We start from the raw sequence: 21,742 nt of genomic DNA on the forward strand, positions 1-21,742 counted from the left end.
GTGTGTGTGTGTGTGTGTGTGTGTGTTAGTTAAATGGGGGTATAGGGTGTGTGTGTGTGTTAAATGGGGGCATAGGGCATTTCTGGAGTGGCGTTAAGGGGGCATTTAATAGAGCACTCTGCCTCCTGAAATGCCTTATACCTCCCTATATGCCACTCTGCCCCATAATATGCATTTTAACCCCCTAAATGCCAGAATGGGATATAGGGGTATAAGGCATTTCTGGAGGCAGAGTGGCACATAGGGGGTCGAAAGGCATACCATGGGGCACAGTGGCATATAGAGGGTTAAAAGGCATATCATGGGCCACAGTGCCATATTGGAGTGGCAAGCCTGGGGGCAGATGTGCGTAACTGGGGGACAGGTTGGAAAATACAAGAAATAAAAACAAAAAAAATATTTTTCTCAATCATAGCTTTTATTAAAAAAAATAGTTTACATGAATTAACATTTACTGGTAAAACTTTTTTCCTTTGGGGTCGTCTTATATTCAGGCTTTTTCTTTTTTTCCTAAGTTAATATTCAGATTTTGGGGGGTCGTCTTATAATCGAGCAAATACGGTACATAAAACAATTATTAAAAAAGAAAAAACATATAATGCAGTATTTTTCCAGGTTCCAGGGTACAAACTGAAACTCACTTTTCCACATATTTTGTGGGCAATACAAAAATGTATAACTAGTAGGTAGAAACTTAAGAACAGGACAGATTACTTACTAGGCCACTTCTGCTTGGTCTGCCACCTACGGATGATGCCACCGAGCTTACAGAACTGATGGAAGAGCTGCTAGGGCTATGTGTCAGTGCCGACACACCCATTGCCATCCTCTTGCTTTTCTTGGCCTTGGCAGGACTTGTTGATGGGAACCCAATACGGATCACCTTGTGAATAGGAGCAAAAAGGCCAAATTTTGGTGGACATTGAAAGTACCTGGAAAATGTAAAAGTAAAGTCATCATTGCTATACATTCACTTGCAGAGTGAGAATAGGTTTACCAAGCAAGAGCTGGGAAAACATTATAGCTACCATTGCATTCACCATTACAGTTACTTCATTTTAAAGGGGAAGTTTTGGATGGCTTTGCCTCTCAACCACCACCACTTTGGCAATTCTATGATATGGTGTAGTTTGGGCTAGAAAAAACAACATACCAATGGCTAATATGCAGCTGCCTTGAAAACAGCCACAATAGCTACCGAAGTTCCATACAATGCTAGCTAATAGTAGTCAATACTCTTTGGCTTTATTAAGATGCTTTTTACATTTGAGCATACTGCCAAGCAGAGCCGCTCCACACGTAGAAGGCTCATAAGGTCTGTGGATATAGAATCCTAGATTCTGGAAGGATGGTTCCCTCAGGAGATGACTGATAACTTGTAAGGAACTCTACAAATTAGGCATGCGGCATCTCAAGCTGAGCTGAGACTGTAACAACCTGACAGTATTGCATTTTCAATTAACTCTGCAATACTCTCACCATATTATCCACTATAAAATATTGTCTAGACCAGTGATAATGAACCTATGACACACGTGTCAGTGCTGACACGCGTAGCCATTTGGGGTGACACGCGCAGGATTTCATGCGATTCATCCTCGGCTCCTGCATGGCCGCCGAGGATGAAAGAATCTGTGCTGGAGGAACGGGGGGGGGGCGCCACGTGCAGTAGCGTACCTAGCGGGGGCGGTCCGCACCGGGTGCCGCTTATCAGGGGGGTGCCAACTTGCCGGCACCCGGCACCCCTCCAGAGACGGACAGTAATGAGGAGCAGGCTCGCAAGGGAGCGGTATCGGAGGTCTTTAACAGACCTCCGGCTCCCTTGAGTGATTTTAAGCCGGTTCAAGGATCTCCCTTGAACCCGGCTTAAAATCACTCAAGGGAGCCGGAGGTCTGTTAAAGACCTCCGATACCGCTCCCTTGCGATCCGCGCGGCAACAGCTGTTGTGCGCCGGGGTTTGTTGTCAGATCCCGGCGCACAACACTGAAGCCGCGCCCACCGCTGTCCGTGCCCTCTGAACCCCGTGCCCTCGGAAGAAGACAGAAGAACTGAAGAAGAAGAGGAGCGAAGAGCAGGAAAAGGAGCTGTAAGGAGAAAAGAGGAAAGGTAGGAAAGCATACAGTGAGAGTGGATTGGTGTATGTGTGTGGATTGGTGTATGTGTGTGGATTGGTATGTGTGTGGATTGGTATGTGTGTGGATTGGTATGTGTGTGGATTGGGGTATCTGTGTGGATTGGTATGTGTGTGGATTGGGGTATCTGTGTGGATTGGTGTGTGTGTGGATTGGTGTGTGTGTGGATTGGTGTATGTGTGTGGATTGGTGTATGTGTGTGGATTGGTGTATGTGTGTGGATTGGTGTATGTGTGTGGATTGGTATGTGGGGATTGGTATGTGTGTGGATTAGTATATGTGTGTGGATTGGTATATATGTGTGGATTGGTATGCGTGTGGATTGGTATATACGTGTGGATTGGTATATACGTGTGGATTGGTAAGTGTGTGAGAGTGATGGGTGTTATGCTGTACCATTTCCAATGTATTTTTCATTATATAATTATGCTCTAAAGTACATCATAACTCCCATCACTCTATACTGTTCCATACAGTGGCAGAGCTGGGAGATAGTTTAACCCCTTCGTGACAATTGCCGGTCCGGGCACGTCACTGAAAATCGTGACGATTATGACAATTGACGTGCCAGGACCGGCACGTCTTTAAACGGGTGAAAAAATCGATCCGTGATCGATTTTTTCACTCAAACGGTGTTGCTCTAATGCCTCGACATCGAGGCATTGAGCAACACCAAAAAAAACATTCCCGCCCCCCCCCCCGATCGCTCCTAGGAGCAAAAAAAAAACATGTTTGAAAGACTGCACGTCTTTCAAACATGGCGGCACCCGCCGCCGAAAAACGGGTTTAGGAAGCGATCGCGAGTCGCTTCCTTTGCTTAGCTGGTGTTGCTAAGATGCCTCAGTATCGAGGCATCTTTGCAACACCTGTTTAGCAAAGGAAGCGACTCGCGATCGCTTCCTAAATGCTCAACTTACCTTCCCGGTGCCGGTGTCTTCGAAACACACGCGGTGTTTCAAGATGGCGGCGCCCATCAAGCCGGGGGGCGGAGCCTGATGACATCATCGGGGGGGGTGTTGCTGGATGTCATGGACATAAGAGTGATCATGATTTGATAAATCAAAGGCAATGTTTTCTAAACATTGCCTTTGATCAGTATTGGATCTGCCCCCCTCCTTCACTTGCTTCTAGTGAGGGAGAGAGACAGATCGGTGTGTTCTGGTATTTCAGGTATTCCCTAATAAAAATATATATATATTGATCCAAAGGCTCTTATAAGAGCCACCCATATAATATTAACCCCTTCATTGCCATTGATCACTGCATAAACAGTGATCTTGCATAGTGGCAATTGTTTTTGGGTTTTTTTTTTTTTTTACATTTTTTTTAACTTATTTTTAGGTTTTTTTACTTTTTTTTAGTTTTTTTTTTTTTTTTTTATTATAGCCATTAACCCTTTCCTTCCCCACTATTTTTGCTGCAATTCTTACCATGCAGCGGTATACGGCTGAGGAGGCGTATGCCTTTTTGGCCACAGATTCTGAGGCCACTGATACAGCGTCAGATTTTGACGTTGGTCAGTTCACAGATACATCTAGTGATGTATCTGTGGCTGTTAGGACGCCTGCCACACGTAGTCGTGGCAGTGCACCAGAGGCATGGGTAGCGCCTAATAGGTACAAGCCAGCTATCCCTCCTTTTTCTGGAATTCCTGGCATCAATATTGATGTTACAGGATTCACTCCACTGCAATTTGTGCAGGTTTTTTTGGGAGACGATGTCTTGGGAGACATTGTCACACAAACAAACATTTATGCCCAGCAGCACCGTGCTGCTAGCCCTAATTCTTTTTGGGCAAAACAGCCATGGACTCCCATTGACGTGCCAGAATTTCTTAAATTCTGGGCACTCACAATGTTAATGGGCATTATAAAAAAGCCCTCCATCCGCTCCTACTGGAGCACCAGCCCCATCTTTAGTACCCCCATTTTTGCCCAAACTATAACTAGGCAAAGGTATGAAATGATTCTTCGTTTCATGCATTTTAGCGACAACAGCCTGTGCCCCCCTAAGGAGGACCCCCAGTTTGATAGGCTGTACAAAATCCGCCCCCTGATTACCCATCTCGCTGCCAGGTTTCCAGAGGTTTATACACCTGGAAAGAATATCTGCGTGGATGAATCCCTAATGAAATATAAAGGAAGGTTGGGATTCAAGCAGTATATTCCTTCCAAGCGCTCCAGGTATGGAGTGAAGGTGTATAAGCTCTGCGAGAGCGAGACAGGATATACTCATGCCTTCCGGGTATACGAGGGTAAGGATAGCTACCTTGACCCTCCAGGTTGCCCAGATCATCTGGGCACCAGTGCCAAGATTGTTTGGGACCTAATATTCCCCCTTATGAACAAAGGCTACCACTTGTATGTAGATAACTTCTATACAAGCGTCCCTTTGTTCAAGCTGCTGTATTGTTTCGATACGGTAGCTTGCGGTTCTATAAAAAAGAACCGCTTGGGTTTCCCACAACGCCTGGTACGAACCCGGCTAGGAAAGGGGGAGACCTCAGCTCTACGCCAAGAGGAGCTTTTGGCATTGAAGTTCAAGGACAGAAAAGAGGTGTGCATGCTGAGCACCATCCACGATGAAAGAACCGTGGAGGTTTCTGTCCGTGGCAGAGCTGGGGTCACTAGAAAGCCAGTGTGCATCAGGGCCTATAACAAGCACATGGGTGGAGTTGATCTGTCAGATCAACTCCTACAGCCCTACCTCATTATGAGGAAGACAAAGGCCTGGTACAAGAAGGTTGCAATTTATCTAATGCAAATTGCAACCTATAACGCTTTTTTGCTGCACAAAAAAGCAGACACTGGGCTGAAGCTGTCTTTTTTGCAGTTTCAGCTCGAAGTAATTTCAGGTATCTTGTACCGTGATGCACCTGGTCCCCAAGTAGTGATGGGAACCAACAGAATTGGGGCTACCCATTTTATTTTTAAAATCCCCCCTACAGCAAAGAAGCAGAATCCCCAAAAGAGATGCAGGGTATGCTACAGCAGGGGGCAAAGAAAGGACACCACATTTTACTGTCCAGATTGCCCTGGAAAACCTGCACTCTGTGTCGGTGACTGCTTCAAGCTGTATCACACAGTTTCCCATTTTTAATTTTTTTTTTGTTCCTGCTCCATTTTTGTATTTTTTTTTTTATTTTTTGTTACATTTACTGTTTTTTAGCTTTTATTTGCTCCACCATTTTTAAGCGTTTTTATTTGCACTGTCAAGTGAACCCTGTGTCCATTCCGTGGCATGAGGGACCACTTAAGGTGCTAGATCAAATCCCTTCTTGGAGATAGGCCAGGCTTTCTTGTAACCTGTCCCTACTGATAGTTGGGTACAAGCATTTTTCTTTACCCAGATGTAAAATTCCTACTGAACTTGAATTGCTCATGTTCCAAATGTGGCCCTTTTGCCCCCAAACAATCTGACAAACCCATGCATGTGGGGTATCAATGTACTCAGGAGATGTTGCTGGACACATATCGGGGTGTTGTGTGACAGCAACATATACCAGGAGCTGTAATTTCACACCTGAAGTACAAAGTATGTGGAAAAAAAACACCAAAAACAATTACTATCCCAAACTTTGACAAGGGTTGGTGGTAGGATTAGTGCATGGAAAGGGTTAAACTATCAGCATCTAAAATACCCTGGGGTGTCTAGTTTTCAAAAATATATGGTTTGGTGGGGTAAATTTAATTTGCTGGCTTCAAAGATGCCCCAAATACCACATAGAGACAGAATTACCAGATTCAGAGAAAAATGGTTTTGAATTAGCAAAACGCTACTTGTACTTATTGCCCCATAACGTGTAGAAGAAAGCAAAAAAACATAAAAACATTGGGTATTTCTAAACTCGGGACAAATAGTAGAATCTATTTAGCAGGTTTTTTCAGTAGTTTTTTATGATGAATAAAAGATTTTTCAAATAAAAGTGAGAAAATGTGGTTTTTTTTCAATTTTTCGTCATATTTTATTATTTTTATTATAGGAAATTACATCATATGAAAAAAATTTTGGTGTCTGAAGAAAGCCCTTCTTGTCCTGAAAAAAACAATATATAACTTGTGTGGGTTTAGTAAATGGGTTAAGAGAAAATTACAGCTAAACACAAACACCGCAGAAACGATAAAACAGCCATTGTCACAAAGGGTACAAAAAGTAAAATCAGCCTTTGTCACGAAGGGGTTAAACTATAAATTGCGCAAAATTATGTTTTTTTGTCGAAGTGACACACCACGCGAGTTATGCTCGATTTTTTGCCGATTTTTGACACACCACGCCAAAAAGGTTGCCCATCACTGGTCTAGACAGTAAGCACGCTACAAAACTATTCCATCAAATTATACACAACTGCTGTCATGGAGGCATACTATAACCAAAACTAACCAAGTCCCAGAGTCCTATATGAAATAGCAATGTCTATTTGAAGGCTATAACTCCCATCATCTTTAAAGTTAAATATATAGTAAGCATAAGTGTACTCCATGTTTACACTTCATTCCCTTTGGATATTTGCCAACAACTGATGACATCTTCAGTCAAGTAAAAAAGATCAAACATCATAAATGCTTTAATTCTTATATAATAGTGAGTTGTGTGTTCTCTGGTATCCTCCTTTGAGCTTTTAGTTGAATTTTCATTATATATTAACAAAACTAGTGATGACTCAGAATAGAGGATGACTACTCATAATAGAGCATGTGATCTGCCAGTGGGAAGTATTTTAAATACATTTAGTACCTTAGTCCCTTATATATACGGTATGTTTATGGAAAATAAAGTTCCAGTGAGTACAGGCTGTATATCAAAGACTGCCAAAAGACATAAACAAGCTGTTTTAGGATACCCACCCATTACAACATATGCAGTGTTTCTCCACGAAGGAATCTTTTCCACTTAAAGCAAATAGTATTATTCTGTCACCATGTAATGTCCATCTGCATGGAAAATGTCACGCCACTGAATACAAAATTACCCATGAACTTCTTTGTGTTGGGCTTCTCTGATGTTAAAACACGCATCTCGACCATCAGCGTAATATTTTTTTCTCAAAGTACCGTATTTGCTCGATTATAAGACGACCCTGATTATAAGACGACCCCCCAAAATCTGAATATTAACTTAGGAAAAAAAGAAAAAGCCTGAATATAAGACGACCCTAAAGGAAAAAAGTTTTACCAGGAAATGTTAATTCATGTAAACTATTTTTTTTAATAAAAGCTATGATTGAGAAAAATATTTTTTTTTTGTTTTTATTTCTTGTATTTTCCAACCTGTCCCCCAGTTACGCACATCTGCCCCCAGGCTTGCCACACCAATATGGCACTGTGGCCCATGATATGCCTTTTAACCCTCTATATGCCACTGTGCCCCATGGTATGCCTTTTGACCCCCTATGTGCCACCCTGCCTCCAGAAATGCCTTATACCCCTATATCCCATTCTGGCATTTAGGGGGTTAAAATGCATATTATGGGGCAGAGTGGCATATAGGGAGGTATAAGGCATTCCAGGAGGCAGAGTGGCATTAAGGGAGTTAAAAGGCATTATATAGAGCACTCTGCCTCCAGAAATGCCTTATACCCCTATATGCCACTCTGGCATTTAGGGGATTAAAAGGCATATTATGGGGCAGAGTGGCATATAGGGAGGTATAAGGCATTTCAGGAGGCAGAGTGCACTATTAAATGCCCCCTTAACGCCACTCTGCCTCCTGAAATGCCTTATACCTCCCTATATGCCACTCTGCCCCATAATATGCCTTTTAACCCCCTAAGTGCCAGAGTGGCATATAGGGGTGTAAAGCATTCCAGAAATGCCCTACACACACACACACACACACACACACACACACACTTACCGGTGCTTCCAATTTCCTGCTGTATTGCCGGGCCAGCGGGTTGACGTCTCATTCCGCGGCAGCCGGAAGGAGGTGGAGTTGGCAGCGGGGGTTTGTATGCGTCCGTCGCAAATACCTTCCCCGGCTGTCAGAGATCAGGAACTCTTGAACTCTGATCTCTGACAGTCGGGGAAGGTATTTGCGACGGACGCATACAAACCCCCGCTGCCAACTTCACCTCCGGAAGCACCGGTAAGTGTGTGTGTGTGGGGGGGCGACGACAGGAGGATCCAGGTCCCCTGCAGCGGTGCGGGGGATCTGGATCTTAGTCTCCTAATCAGACCTCTATTTGAGGTCTGATTAGAAGACGACCCCGATTATAAGACGAGGGGTATTTTTCAGAGCATTTGCTCTGAAAAAAACCTCGTCTTATAATCGAGCAAATACGGTACATCTCGTCTGTATTGGCTGTTTCCCAAATGCAATGAGAAGCCTGTCCAAAAGGTTTTGGAGTGTGTCTGTGGGAATTTGTGTCCATTTAATCAAAAGAGCATTTAGCATTGATGTTGGACAAGAAGTCCTGGCTCACAATCGGTGTTCAAATTCACCCCAAAGATGTTCAATGGGGTTAATTGACTAAGTTTGTGAATCCATGAAAGGGACACAGTGATGCTGGAACAAGAAAAGGCCATCCCCAAACTGGCGCCACAAAGTTGAAAGCATACAATTGTCTTAAATGTCTTTGTATGGTATAGCATGAACATTACCCTTAACTGGGTCTAGGAAATTCATTTTGCGCTACTCTATTCTGCTACACTACAGGTCATTATCAGACTAAGTGCAATCATGTCTGGCAGCGCAACCTCCTACAATAACCTCTTCTTCTTCTTCATCAGGGCAATTTCTCTTTTACGTGTAACCAAAAAACACTTCTAACTACAATTTCAGCCTGAAAAGGCAGCTTTATCAATATAGTTCCATAATAACTCAGAATGGGGAAGAAAGGGGATTTAACTGACTTTGAACGTGGCATGGTTGTTGGTGCCAGACGGGCTGGTCTGGGTATTTCAGAAACTCCTGATCTACTGGGATTTACAAGCACAACCATCTCTAGTGTTCACAGAGAATGGTCCAGAAAAGAGAAAATATCCAGTGAGCAGCAGTTGTGTGGACGAGAATGCCTTGTTGATGTCAGAGGTCAGAGGAGAATGGGCAGACAGGTTCGAGATGACAGAAAGGCAACAGTAACTCAAATAACCACTCGTTACAACCAAGGTATGCAGAATACCATCTCTGAATGCACAACACGTCGAACCTTGAAGCAGATGAGCCACAGCAGCAGAAGACCACACCAGGTGTCATTCCTGTCGGCTAAGAACAGGAAACTGAGGCTACAATTCACACAGGCTCACCAAAATTGGACAATGGAAGAGTGGAAGAACGTTGCCTGGTCTGATGAGTCTCGATTCCAGCTGCGACATTCAGATGGCAGGGTCAAATTTTTGATGTAAAAAACATGAAAGCTTTGGCCCAACCCACTCAATTAAAGTCTCTTTTGATATACAGCCTGGTATTTACTTCGGTTGTTGCACTTAACCGCTTAAGGGAGAAGACAGCCTGACCTATTTTTTTTTTAATTCAAAGGATGTTTATTTACTTTTCCTCTGTATTGTTCCCTGGTATATTCATTCCTTATTACTTAGATATGTTCCTGGCTTGGATTTGTACTTCTTCTTAATTAAGCCAACGCATTTATGCAAGTAGATTTTTAAAATCTAGACCCATTTTGCAGTGTATGCTTGCTTAACAATTATAAATGCATTAATAGAAATTATATTATGTTTAGTTTTTGACCAGACAACATACCTGTGCAAACAAGTGTACGTGTGATATGTGAAAAACCTGGTGAGAATGATTTACTATGTTCCCGGCATACCTGGTTCCTGCCACTGCACCGTCGTTCTTGCCCAAAGGCTCATCTAACTCAACTCCACACCATTCACCCTTTGCAAAATCCGTCTCTCCCACGTAGCGAACCACTCCGGTCTTTGTACCACCAACCTGCAAGCCATGATTAAGGGAAATTAACAGCTTTAATGCCATTGAATATTAAATAAAATTGGCATTATAATAATGAGAGAGTTGGATAAATCAGACACAAAACACATATAGAAAGTAGCTAATTCAAGTCAAACGTGTTCTTAAAATTGAAACTAAGATGTTCATTAAAATATCTTGTACGCAGCCATTTAGTTTAATATTAATAACACACAGTAAACTTTAGCAAAAGCAGTGTGTAGTAGTATGTAGAGAATCATGTTGGTTTTATTTGTCATTTTATTGTACACGACAAAAGGAAATATACTGAAACTTTTTAGAATACAACAAAGTCAATTCTTGTGTATAAAACACACATTACAGTCAGTCACAAAAAACCCTTAAAAAAGGTATCAAATTGTGAATTTAAACTTCCAACCAGGTGCCTTTCTGTGTCAAATGTGATTTACTAAACAATGATGTATGATGCAAAGCGCTAAACAATTTGTTTTTTCATTTACACATACAGTGCATGTTCCAAACACTTTCAAATAATTATTTCCAAATAATCACGTGGATTATTGACTCAGACCTTGTAATGAGTTACATATTCATGCTTACCCCTTACCAACTTTCATCAGTCTTGTGGACCTGTACATCCACCTTGCCAGTTACATTGTCAATGTATAGCTTAACTATATATCTTTTCCACTAAAGCCAAAGAGGGACACTTTCGATTTAGCGGGTATGGTCTGAAGCATGGCTGTTGGCTTGGGTCCAAAAGAGGGACATTTGGGATATGTATATATGAAGGAAACACTGAAGGAGCTTAAACAATACATTTCCGTTCCTTTTGCTAATTATAGTAAGAAGGTTGGAGAAAAATTGTAATTACCTACTCAGAATTTTAGATAAACTTTAAGATTTTGGTTGACTCTTAGGTAGAACTACAAATACTTTAGCAGGCTGGAGACAAAGGCATTATAATTGCTGTCTGTACTATTATCACACCAACACAAAAGCACAGTAACGTCTTGCAGAGATTATGCGCACAGATTGACAGTCTCGGCTTTGTACAGTTTCAAAGTTAAGAAGTGACAGAATCTGCTAACAGTTTAATTCTCAATACCTTTTTGATGTGGCTAATGAGACCATAGTGTTAGGATGATTTGCTCTCAGCTAAGAGTAAGAGGATACCGCATTAAAATTAAATAAATGTGGATGCCTTGCCGCACATTGTTCAGCTGGATCGTTTAAAAAAGGACTGTCCTTACAGCTAAGAGGAAACAAAGACAATGTGCTTGCAACACATGCTGAAACTGCTAATTCATTGTATTTCTATCATTAAAATGAGTGCATAAAGGTAATAATGTTTAATCCGTTCAGTGTAAGTCTAGATCATTTCCCATTTTCTCATGATATTATTGACATGGCTTCAGAGTATGGCTTCTGGTGCCAGTGTGTCCCCAAGTCTTATTTTATATATTGACATAAATGCCACGTTCAGGGCCAGACTGGGGATGACCTAGCGGCCTTGGCACTTTAGGGCACACGTTTTTCTACTAAGACCGAGAGCAGCCCCACGTATCCATCCATTGACCACACACCACAGGACCAGGTATGCTGCTGGGGCAGTACCATAGTTAAGAATCCAGTCCTACCAGCCACAGGCCCAGGTACAGCAACATTTCCACATTCACTTATTATTTCCCACTCCTAATGTATTATCACACAAATAGAGCTATAATTTGTTAAAGAATACAGCAGACTGAAAAGACCCCCTCCCTCCAAAGGACTAGTTATAAGCTGTTCAATGTTTGAAAAAAATACCCCCTTACATTCAAAATGACCAAAGAAAGACACTTGCTTTAGGGGTATGGATAGAGGGAAAAGGAGCAAATCTTTACTAATGCTATTTATGTGACTGTGACCTACTGACTAATATAAACACTGGATTTGATTTATAATTTAGTTTGTGAACACATTTCTTTACACGTTGTAACTTTAAGGGTTGTAGAACAATGTGATACACTCATATCCATCAAATATTCTGAGCTCCTAGGAAAGAGAGACATCAAGGATAGGATGAGAGACAAAGGGATTTGTGAGCCAAATAGTAACTGTGAACCTAAAAAAGAACACTAAGAATTTGGCCTATATTAGCTATAGGCTAATAACGGCAAACCAGCACATATTACGCTTTAAATGTGCTTTATGAATGATTACTGGTACTATTATTACCAGAAAAGTCAAATCTGGTCATCCAAAGAGCAGATAGAAAGGTATCATGATATTTTGTATGCGTTTTATTCAAGTAAAACAATCCCAATCTGAGGCATATCATTTATTGTTTGCATTTTGTACCACATAGGCACAATTTGAGATAACCATTATATTTTTTAATGTAAAATAAATATAATGGTAGTTAAAGTGAGGGGCAATGGTGCTACAGTAGATACACCAATATCTCGGTTCAAAAGATAAGTGAAACAAAAGACTCTTAAGGCTTACCCAGGCCCATTTAAAGAGACCTGACCGAACACCCTATATCCATAGAGGTTTTAAGAAATATCTTGTATATATGTTACCTAGATGCTAACTTATGAATACCCATGACCGGTCTTTGGCCTCTTGCCTTTGTGGGTGCCTGTGAGTACCTAAAATCTTCTGTCTTTAAAATATTGTTCTCACTTTGGATTATGTGCACATAAACTTTCAAACTCTGTAACAATCCCTAAATCATCATAAGGACCACCTTGCAAAGGTCAATGGACCAAAATTTAAGAATGACTACAGTACAACATTATTAGAATATCAGTAGCAGAATCGACTCTTCAAGCCTATGCTTTTGAATAAAATACAGGTTAAATGTACATTACTCCAGGAGTCTGAGGTCAATGTGTCATTGTTTAAATCATATGCAAAATATCTCATTTCAATAAAAGCCTCCCAGATACTTATTCATAATATTCCTCAATGAAATCATATTGACACTATGGAACATATATTCATTCCACTAAATGACATATTTCTGGAAATCTTGACTCACCAAAACACGATCTCCAATCCGTAAATCTTTGTCACCTTTTTTAACTGACCCACTGTCTGAAAGATTTGATCCCTATTCATTTCCTGTTTTTATAGTGTTGTTTAGCACACTTTCTCGGAGTGGAACGATGCGTGTAGTTAGAGGTGGGGTGGCAGTTCCAGAATGCAGGGACAAGTTTTGTGTAGTCAATGATTCCACAGAATGAGAATCACTTCCTGCACCATCTGCCACAGGCTGGCGAGTCAACTTGGATGGACGAGTAAAAATCCCCTGTAATGGTTGACATTCAAAATAGCGAACTCCACCAACCGATCCATCATTCTTTCCTACTGGGTCATCCAGAACAACTCCTGCCCACTGTCCTGGGGCAAATTGGGTTTCTCCCAAGTATTGTACCACTCCAGACTTTACTCCATTGACCCATACACGTTCACCAACCACAAAGTCTCCCAAGAACTCATCTCCAACCTCAGTGATCTTTGAACTTGATTTTTCTGCACCAACTGAAGAGGTAGATCCCTGTTTATGCAATGGAGAACCTGTGTGCAACAAGCAAGGCAATATTAACAAACAAACAAACATTTATAGGCATGCTTATCAATCCTGTAGCCTTTATGTGGAAGTTACAATTATCCTGTGATAATTGGGGTTTAAGTTAAACTATGGTGCCAGACAGGTTTTTTAGAAATCAGAAGGATACATTGATTAAGATTAAGGAAATAGTTTAATGTCTCATATATCTCCATTCACAGCTTTTTACTATCTAATGCATGTTTTACCTATAAATAAACAAATAAAAATAATTTGTCTTGTAAAAACACTGCAGCAAACTGCCCATAACTCCATCAGTTTTTACCACCACCTTTGGCTGTGCACTGGTAAGTAAGAGATGTGTTTGGTCAAATGCATCTTATGCAAGCCACAGAGGTAGAGTTCAGAAAAAGAGAGCAAATGTATAGGGGCAGCTCTAATGAATCACTCCATGTATTTGCAAGGGGTAAGAAAAACACATTAATTTAAAGTGGACACTCAGTTGTCATATGTATTAAATTGCATATGATATTTGCCATGTCCTTGTAAAGGGACACTCCAGCCATCATATGCACTTTAGACTTTTGTGGTGTTCTTCTTGCCCTCTAGCTCCACTATATAACCAAATGTATGTGGACTGTTGGATACACAAGTGACCCTACAGGGCCCATATGTCATTGCCAGTGTTTGATTACTCCTTTATGACTTTAGGAGTTAGTGTTGTGTCCTGTAAAACATGAACACACTACCACAAGGATTTAATAGGACATCCTGAGCTTTTGCATTCTATGACAGCCTAGCTCCTTCCCAGAATAAGTGTTTAGGTGGTGTGAATGCTGGCGCCTGCATTAGACACTCTGCACACTCTGCACAGACCCTGCTGGGGTCTCTGGTAACCCACTGACAGCTGATCACACATACTGTTATCAGGAATGCAGAACCGAGTTTCTGCATCACTGTGTTCTAGAGTGAGATTTTAGTGAGTTGGGGACAAACGGAGTCTCTCAGCCTTTTAGATAAAATCAAGCGAATACCTGTGAGAATGGGAACATGTGGTCCTCTCGCCTTATGGCTGAGGGGGCGATGATTTGATATATAGAATGCACGTGTGATGGAAAACCGGGTTGCCAGGTTGCGCTTTTTCTTCCAGGGTCCCAGTAGAACTTTGTTGCTACTCACTGCTGTAGCAAAGTGATATAGTTTTTTTAGGGAGTAGTTTATCCTACATAAATCCAGTTGATGCTTGGCATTATGCTATGGGGAAGGGTGACCAGTGAAACCAGTGAGTGCCCACTCAGTCCATGTTATTCTAAAGGGGTCAGTATAGGCTTGATTGTGTTTATTAAAAAAAACAATACATAGAGCTAAAACACTTTATTGTAGCTCAAGGGCAAACATCAACAGCCATACCAAGTATATGTGTCAGGCCTCATCCAGGCTGCAGTGCTGTATGTCTTTAGTTTCCCTAGTCCTTGCTACAGTTCTCTCTTTGCCGTAATCCATTCCTGGATTTTCCTATGCTCTGTCCTGTACTTCTGATTCCTTGATTCCAGTCTTGCTCTTTGCTTTAGCTCTGTTCCCTTTATAAGGTGTACCCCACCCACGTGTTCTGTTTGTCTCAGTCATCAGTCTAAAGGTTTAGATTCAATGTTTGGTTTCAGTTTATTAGTGATTCAGTAAGCAGGGTTTAGCGTTAGGACCCACCCTCATTGGAGTACGTTGGCGTAGTGGTGGGCTAAGCATACTATGGCCATAAGATGTGACAGATTTTCCAATAGTTGTCATACAGTCCTAGGCTAGTTCCTGTATTTATGTGTGTCAGTCTGTTATGTAACGTGTATCCCCTGTAGAGGGGTGTCCTGTCCTGTATCCCCAGTAGAGGGGTGTCCTGTTCATGTCAGATCTTGAGTATTCCTTGTCTTGTTCCCTGTGGTACCCTGTATTATGTATATCTTGTCTGGTTATGTTTCTTGCTTGGTCTCGCTGTCCCTTGCTTCTTTCTCTGTTCCCCTTGCTTGCTATGTTTCTCCTGTACTCTGCTTAGCTTTCCATACTCCCAGCCTGCAGGTGCCTGCAGGATATCTCCAAATTCTGGTTAACATCAGATGCTATATCAGGACGCTGGTATGTGGCTGTAAAACCCTAGATGCCCACTCGGGCATCAGGCCCTGTCCTACTCCGCTACTGCGCAATAACTCCTGCACTCCATCTTTGGGCACTCTGGGTCATTACACTCGTCTGTATGGACCCAGTTTGTGACAATATGCAGACATAACATGTGTAGTGTCAGTAATACTAAAAACTGTACACCATGAAAGTACTCTACTATGTTGCAGCACGGCACCAACAATCATTTATACATTCATGTGAAATAATATTAGAAAGAAGCAATAGCTGTCATGACAAAACATGTAAACAGTCACAGGGGCACAAAAATGTTGGTATTATGGTAGGAATGGTACCTGTGGAAAAGGAAGTAGGGATAGGAAAAGAAATATCACAAATATCCAAAGGATTGAGGGGATCAGATGAAATGTGGTGTGGGGGTTAGTCCTCCTCTCCATAGGCGTCGCTACAGGGGGGGAGGCAGTGGGGCAATTGCCCCCTCTAGATTATTCATTTCCCCCCTTTTGCCCCCCCACCAAATTTGAGTAGAGAAGAATAATGACACAATATGCAAGAGAAGAAAGTTGTTGCCCCAGCTATATTCACATAGTGAAAAAAAAAAGAAATGGCATTAGCTATGATAACGTTGATGGATTTTACAGCATGCTGGTCTTTCACTGATTTCCAGTCAAGCAGTGACAGGCATGGCTTTACCATATTATACAATGTATCTGGGGAGGAAAACTTTCGGTAATTGTCTAACAATATCTTTTTCATCCAGGAAACAAATAATGCACTGGGTGCAAATTAGTGAAAAGGTGTACCTAGTCAATGTGTGTGTGACATATTGTAATCCTACAAGAAAAGCACAAAATATTGCAAATACCTAGAGGTTAAAGAGCCATTTCAGACTTCTTTTTGGATCTTGATACATTTTCCCTTATTGTGACAGAACCCCTACATTGGAAAACCCAAAAAGAGAAAATATAGCAGTTCTTCACTGTAAAACATACTGTGACAGAATGACCTGTCATACAGGGGCCCAAGGTACTCAGAGATGGCTCCAGCCTGGCTGCCAAACAGGCAGGAACTCCATTGTGTAAACTAATCCTATTAACAGGATTGCTGCCAGGACGAGATTCAGTAGCTAAAGGGGATTAAAGGTTGGGTTGTCTACATGTACCTGTTTATCATTGTTAATTTATGTTAATTAAGTTCTGTGGCTATATGAGTCCATGTTTTACAACAATAAACTGTTCATTCCTGCTGTATTCAATTTAAGGTAGTTGTGTCTAGGGCTGCAACTAACGATTATATTAATAATCGATTAGTTGGGCGATTTATTTTTTCGATTAATTGGATAAAAAAATGCAATTTTTTTAAAATTTTAAATAATGTAATAAAAAACGTACAATTTACACTTTCATCTCTTTATCGCAATGGCCTCTCTCTATTCACCTTCTTATTTTACTGACATAATAATAAAAGCTACAAGAACCCAAACACAGTGTTTCTCAAACTAAGTTTTAATACAAAGTTATTAGTAAATATTAATTCATATGTGTTACTCACCTGTCCCCGGTTCCCACGCTGCCGCAACAGCCGCCGAGCAGGATAGGGAGACCCTCCTCCACCGCACGGCCACCTCCACAGCAGCCGCCACGAAGGAGAGGGAGACCCCCCTCCACCACACGGCCACCTCCGCAGCAGCCGCCACGAAGGAGAGGGAGAACCCCCCCACCACACGGCCACCTCCGCAGCAGCCGCCACGAAGGAGAGGGAGAACCCCCCCACCGCACGGCCACCTCCGCAGCAGCCGCCACAAAGGAGAAGGAGACCCCCCTCCACCGTACGGCCACCTCCGCAGCAGCAGCTGCCAGGAAGGAGAGGGAGACCCCCCTCCACCGCACGGTCACTTCTGCTGCCATCCTCTGAAGTGCCGCGCAGGAGAGGCAGACCTCCTCGTACACGGCGTCCTGCTTCTGGCGAACTCCCTAACTGCAGGGCTTTATGAAGGGAGACAACGCCACACTCAAAATGGTCGCGATTCACGGACACCGGAAGTGATGTCATGATGGGATGATGGGAGATTAGGACTTCCTCCGCGGTTCCCCATTTAAACCTCTCAGACCAGCTACACCTTGCCTTCTGATGGTCGTCTATGCCTTGTGCTAGTGCCCAGATAGCGTTTACCTTCCTGATTCCTGTGTTCGGCAACACGGACTGTTTGCTAAATTAGAGAAGTGCGTCTTCGAGACTCGTAAAGTGATGTTTTTGGGATACATTATCACGCCTGAGGGGTTCGACATGATGGACCCATCAAAGGTACAAGCAATCAAGGACTGGCCGCAGCCTGTGAGCCTCAAGGCTCTTCAACGTTTTCTTGGATTTGTCAACTATTATCGGCTTTTTCTTCGAAATTACTCCAAGATTGTTGCACCCTTAACAGACTTGACAAAGAAAGGTGCCAAAGTCGCAGAGTGGTCGCCTGAGGCGGTGTCAGCGTTTGCCCTTCTCAAGGATAGATTCACGTCGGCCCCGGTGCTACGGCATCCCAACCCCCACCTACCGTTCGTCCTGGAGGTGGATGCTTCTGAATCTGGGGTTGGAGCTGTACTCTCTCAACGAGCATCGTACAGTGGACCGGTGCACCCATGTGGGTGTCAGCCTGGCTCTGGAGGAGTGGCGTCACCTGCTGGAGGGAGCTTCTGTACTTGATTTTGACCGATCATAAGAACCTCCAGTACATGGAATCTGCTAAATGCCTCAATCTGCGTCAGGCCAGATGGGCTTTGTTCCTATCCCGATTTCCATTCGTGCTGACAAACCGTCCGGGTTCAAAGAACACCAAGGCAGATGCATTATCTCGCATGCACACACAACCGGAGGAGGAGAGTAGGGAACCTGAACCTATTATTCCTTCTGCCAAAGTCATCGATGCCATTCGATTATGTGGCTACACTCCCCTCCTGGATCGCATTTCCCGTTCTCAAGGACAAGCTCTGGCTTCCTTACCTCCAGGGAGACTATTTGTGTCTCCTAGTTTGCGTACTCCTGTACTACGTACGCTCCATGGCACCAGAACCTCGGGACATTCTGGAGTGGCGCGCACTAAGGATCTGATTTCTCTGACTTTTTGGTGGCCCCACTGCACCAAATCATGCACCAAATGCGCTGCCAACAAGTCCTGCCGCACACGTCCTGCTGGGCTTCTGCGGCCGCTTCCCTGTCCCTCGGTTCCTTGGACTCATGTGGCCATGGACTTTATCGTCGAGCTGCCTCCTTCTAAGGGTCATACCGTGATCCTTGTGGTGGTTGACCGCTTTTCTAAGATGGCTCACTTTATTCCGCTCAAGAAGCTTCCTAACGGTTCTACCTTGGCAGATGTTTTTATTCGGGACATTGTTCGACTCCCGCAGTCTCTCCCAGGGACATTACCAGTTTCACCTGTTCCAGATCTGGAGGAGAGACTCGCTTCCATCCGTGCCACCTGGGCTTCTGTTCACTCCGCTCTGGAACGTGCTGCTCAGCTCCAGCAAAGTCAGGCCAATAGGAAGCGGCCTCCCAATCCCTCGTATCAGCCTGGCGATAGGGTTTGGTTGTCTACACGGTTCCTGAGACTCCGGGTTCCTTCTATGAAACTGGCTCCGCGATTTATTGGGCCCTTTCCGGTTCTGCGTCGGATTAATCCGGTGGCGTACGAACTCTCGCTACCCAGAACACTTCGTATTCCTCGGGTATTTCACACCTCCTTGCTGAAACCTCTGGTCTGCAATCAGTTTACCCGAGGCGAACACTCTACAGCTGAGACTTCCAGGAGGGGTTTGGAGGGACGTACCCCCCAGGTCATTCTCGATTCCCGGCGGCAACAAGGCAGTCTGCAATACCTTGTACAGTGGAGAGGTCTCGGTCCCGAGGAGCGTTCCTGGGTACCAGCGGCACGGCTTTCGGTACCACGATTGATACGTGCGTTCCACGCAAGACATCCTTCTCGTCCTAGTGGTCGCCCTGAGGGCGTCCTTTTGAGGGGGGGTACTGTTACTCACCTGTCCCCGGTTCCCACGCTGCCGCAACAGACGCCGCGCAGGAGAGGGAGACCCCCCTCCACTGCACGGCCACCTCCACAGCAGCCGCCACGAAGGAGAGGGAGACCCCCCTCCACCGCACGGCCACCTCCGCAGCAGCCGCCAGGAAGGAGAGGGAGACCCCCCTCCACCGCACGGTCACTTCCGCTGTCATCCTCTGAAGTGGTGTCCTGCTTCCGCCCTCTAGTGGCGAACTCCCTAACTGCAGGGCTTTATGAAGGGAGGCTACGCCACACTCAAAATGGTTGAGATTCCCGGACACCGGAAGTGATGTCATGATGGGTTGATGGGAGATTCGGACTTCCTCCGCGGTTCCCCATTTAAACCTCTCAGACCAGCTACACCTTGCCTTCTGATGGTCATCTATGCCTTGTGCTAGTGCCCAGATAGCGTTTACCTTCCTGATTCCTGTGTTTGACCTCGGCTTGCCTGACTACGTTGTTTTACTGTATCCTGACCTCGGCTCGTTTATTGTTTATCCCCATCTCCTGAATCCTGACCTCGGCTCCGTTTATCGATTATCCTGCTCTCCGGAATCCAGACCTCGGCTCGTATGAACTGTTCTGTCCTGGAGTCCAACCTGACCACGGTGCCTCCTATTACTTGTACGTGACAATATGTTAACTATTTTTCATATTTAATAAAAACTATGACAAAAAAAGCCTTATTTATATTTTCTTTTATTTACCAAACTGCCCTCAGTTATGCACAACTGACCCCCAGCTTGCCACTCTGCCCCCATATATGCCTTATACCTCCTATGTGCCAGATTCCACTGTGCCCCCTGATATGCCACTGTGCCCCCGATATGCCTTATACTCGTTATATGCCAGTGATATGCAAATGAGCGCCCAATATGCCTTTTACCCCCAGATACGTCTTATGCCCCCCTGATATGCCTAATATTGATATGCCTTATATGTCTTATAACTTCCAATATGCCACTTGCCCCCATTTATGCCTTATACCTCCCTATATGCCACTGTGCACCCTGATATGCCACTCCGACCCCCATAAATGCCCTGCACCACCCTGAAATTCATTATACTCCCTGATTCACCACTCTGCCTCCCCCAGATATGCCACTCTGAAATTTATTATACCCCCCCATACACCACTCTACCTCCCCCTATACACCACTCTAACTCCCCCAGATATGCCATTCTGCCTCCCTGAAATTCATTACACCCCCATACACCACTCTGCTATCGTGAAATTCATAATACCACCCATACACCACTCTGCCTCCTCCCCCCTCCCATACACCACTCTGCCTCCTCCCCCTCCCATACACCACTCTGCCTCCTCCCCCCCTCTCATTCATCACTCTGCCTCCTCCCCCTCCCATACACCACTCTGCCTCCTCTCCCTCCCATATACCACTCTGCCTCCTCCCCCCTCCCATACACCACTCTGCCTTCTCCCCCTCTCATACTCCACTCTGCCTCCTCCCCCTCCCATAACCACTTTGTCTCCTCCCCTTCCCATACACCACTCTGGCTCCTCACCCTCCCATACACCACTTTGCCTCTTCCCCTCTCCTATACACCACTCTGCCTCCTCCCCCTCCCATACACCACTTTACCTCCTCCCCCCTCCCATACACCACTCTGCCTCCTCCCCCTCCTATACGCCACTCTGCCTCCTCCCCCTCCCATACGCCACTCTGCCCCCTCCCATACACCACTCTGCCTCCTGTCAGCAACGGAGGTTCACAAGACACCAGGGAGCCGGGTAGAGAGGCAGAGTGGTGTATGGGAGGGGGAGGAGCCAGAGTGGTGTATGGAAGCTTGGCTCCCATACACCCCTCTGACTCCTCCCCCCTCTTATACACCACTCTGCCTCTCTCCCGACTCCCTGGTGTTTTGTGAACCTCCGTTGCTGACAGGCACTTTCACTGCAGCCTCATAGAAGCCTCAGAGTAAGTGAAGGGCATTAACGGAGGCTGTCTGTGCGCATTGCGCAGACA

The 21,742-nt window shown here is 44.2% G+C and overlaps 1 non-coding gene and 1 pseudogene across 1 annotated transcript; one reads left to right on the forward strand and one right to left on the reverse strand.

The window, feature by feature from the left end:
- Positions 1-694: 694 nt before the first annotated feature.
- LOC128473721 (CAP-Gly domain-containing linker protein 2-like) lies at positions 695-17,761 on the reverse strand (annotated as a pseudogene).
- Positions 5,337-5,466, forward strand: LOC128476063 (small nucleolar RNA SNORA35). The gene has a single exon (XR_008347089.1). It is a non-coding gene; the product is annotated as a small nucleolar RNA SNORA35 (small nucleolar RNA).
- Positions 17,762-21,742: the final 3,981 nt, after the last annotated feature.

Source organism: Spea bombifrons, chromosome 2, assembly GCF_027358695.1.
Source record: "Spea bombifrons isolate aSpeBom1 chromosome 2, aSpeBom1.2.pri, whole genome shotgun sequence".
Taxonomy (NCBI): Eukaryota; Metazoa; Chordata; class Amphibia; order Anura; family Pelobatidae; genus Spea; species Spea bombifrons.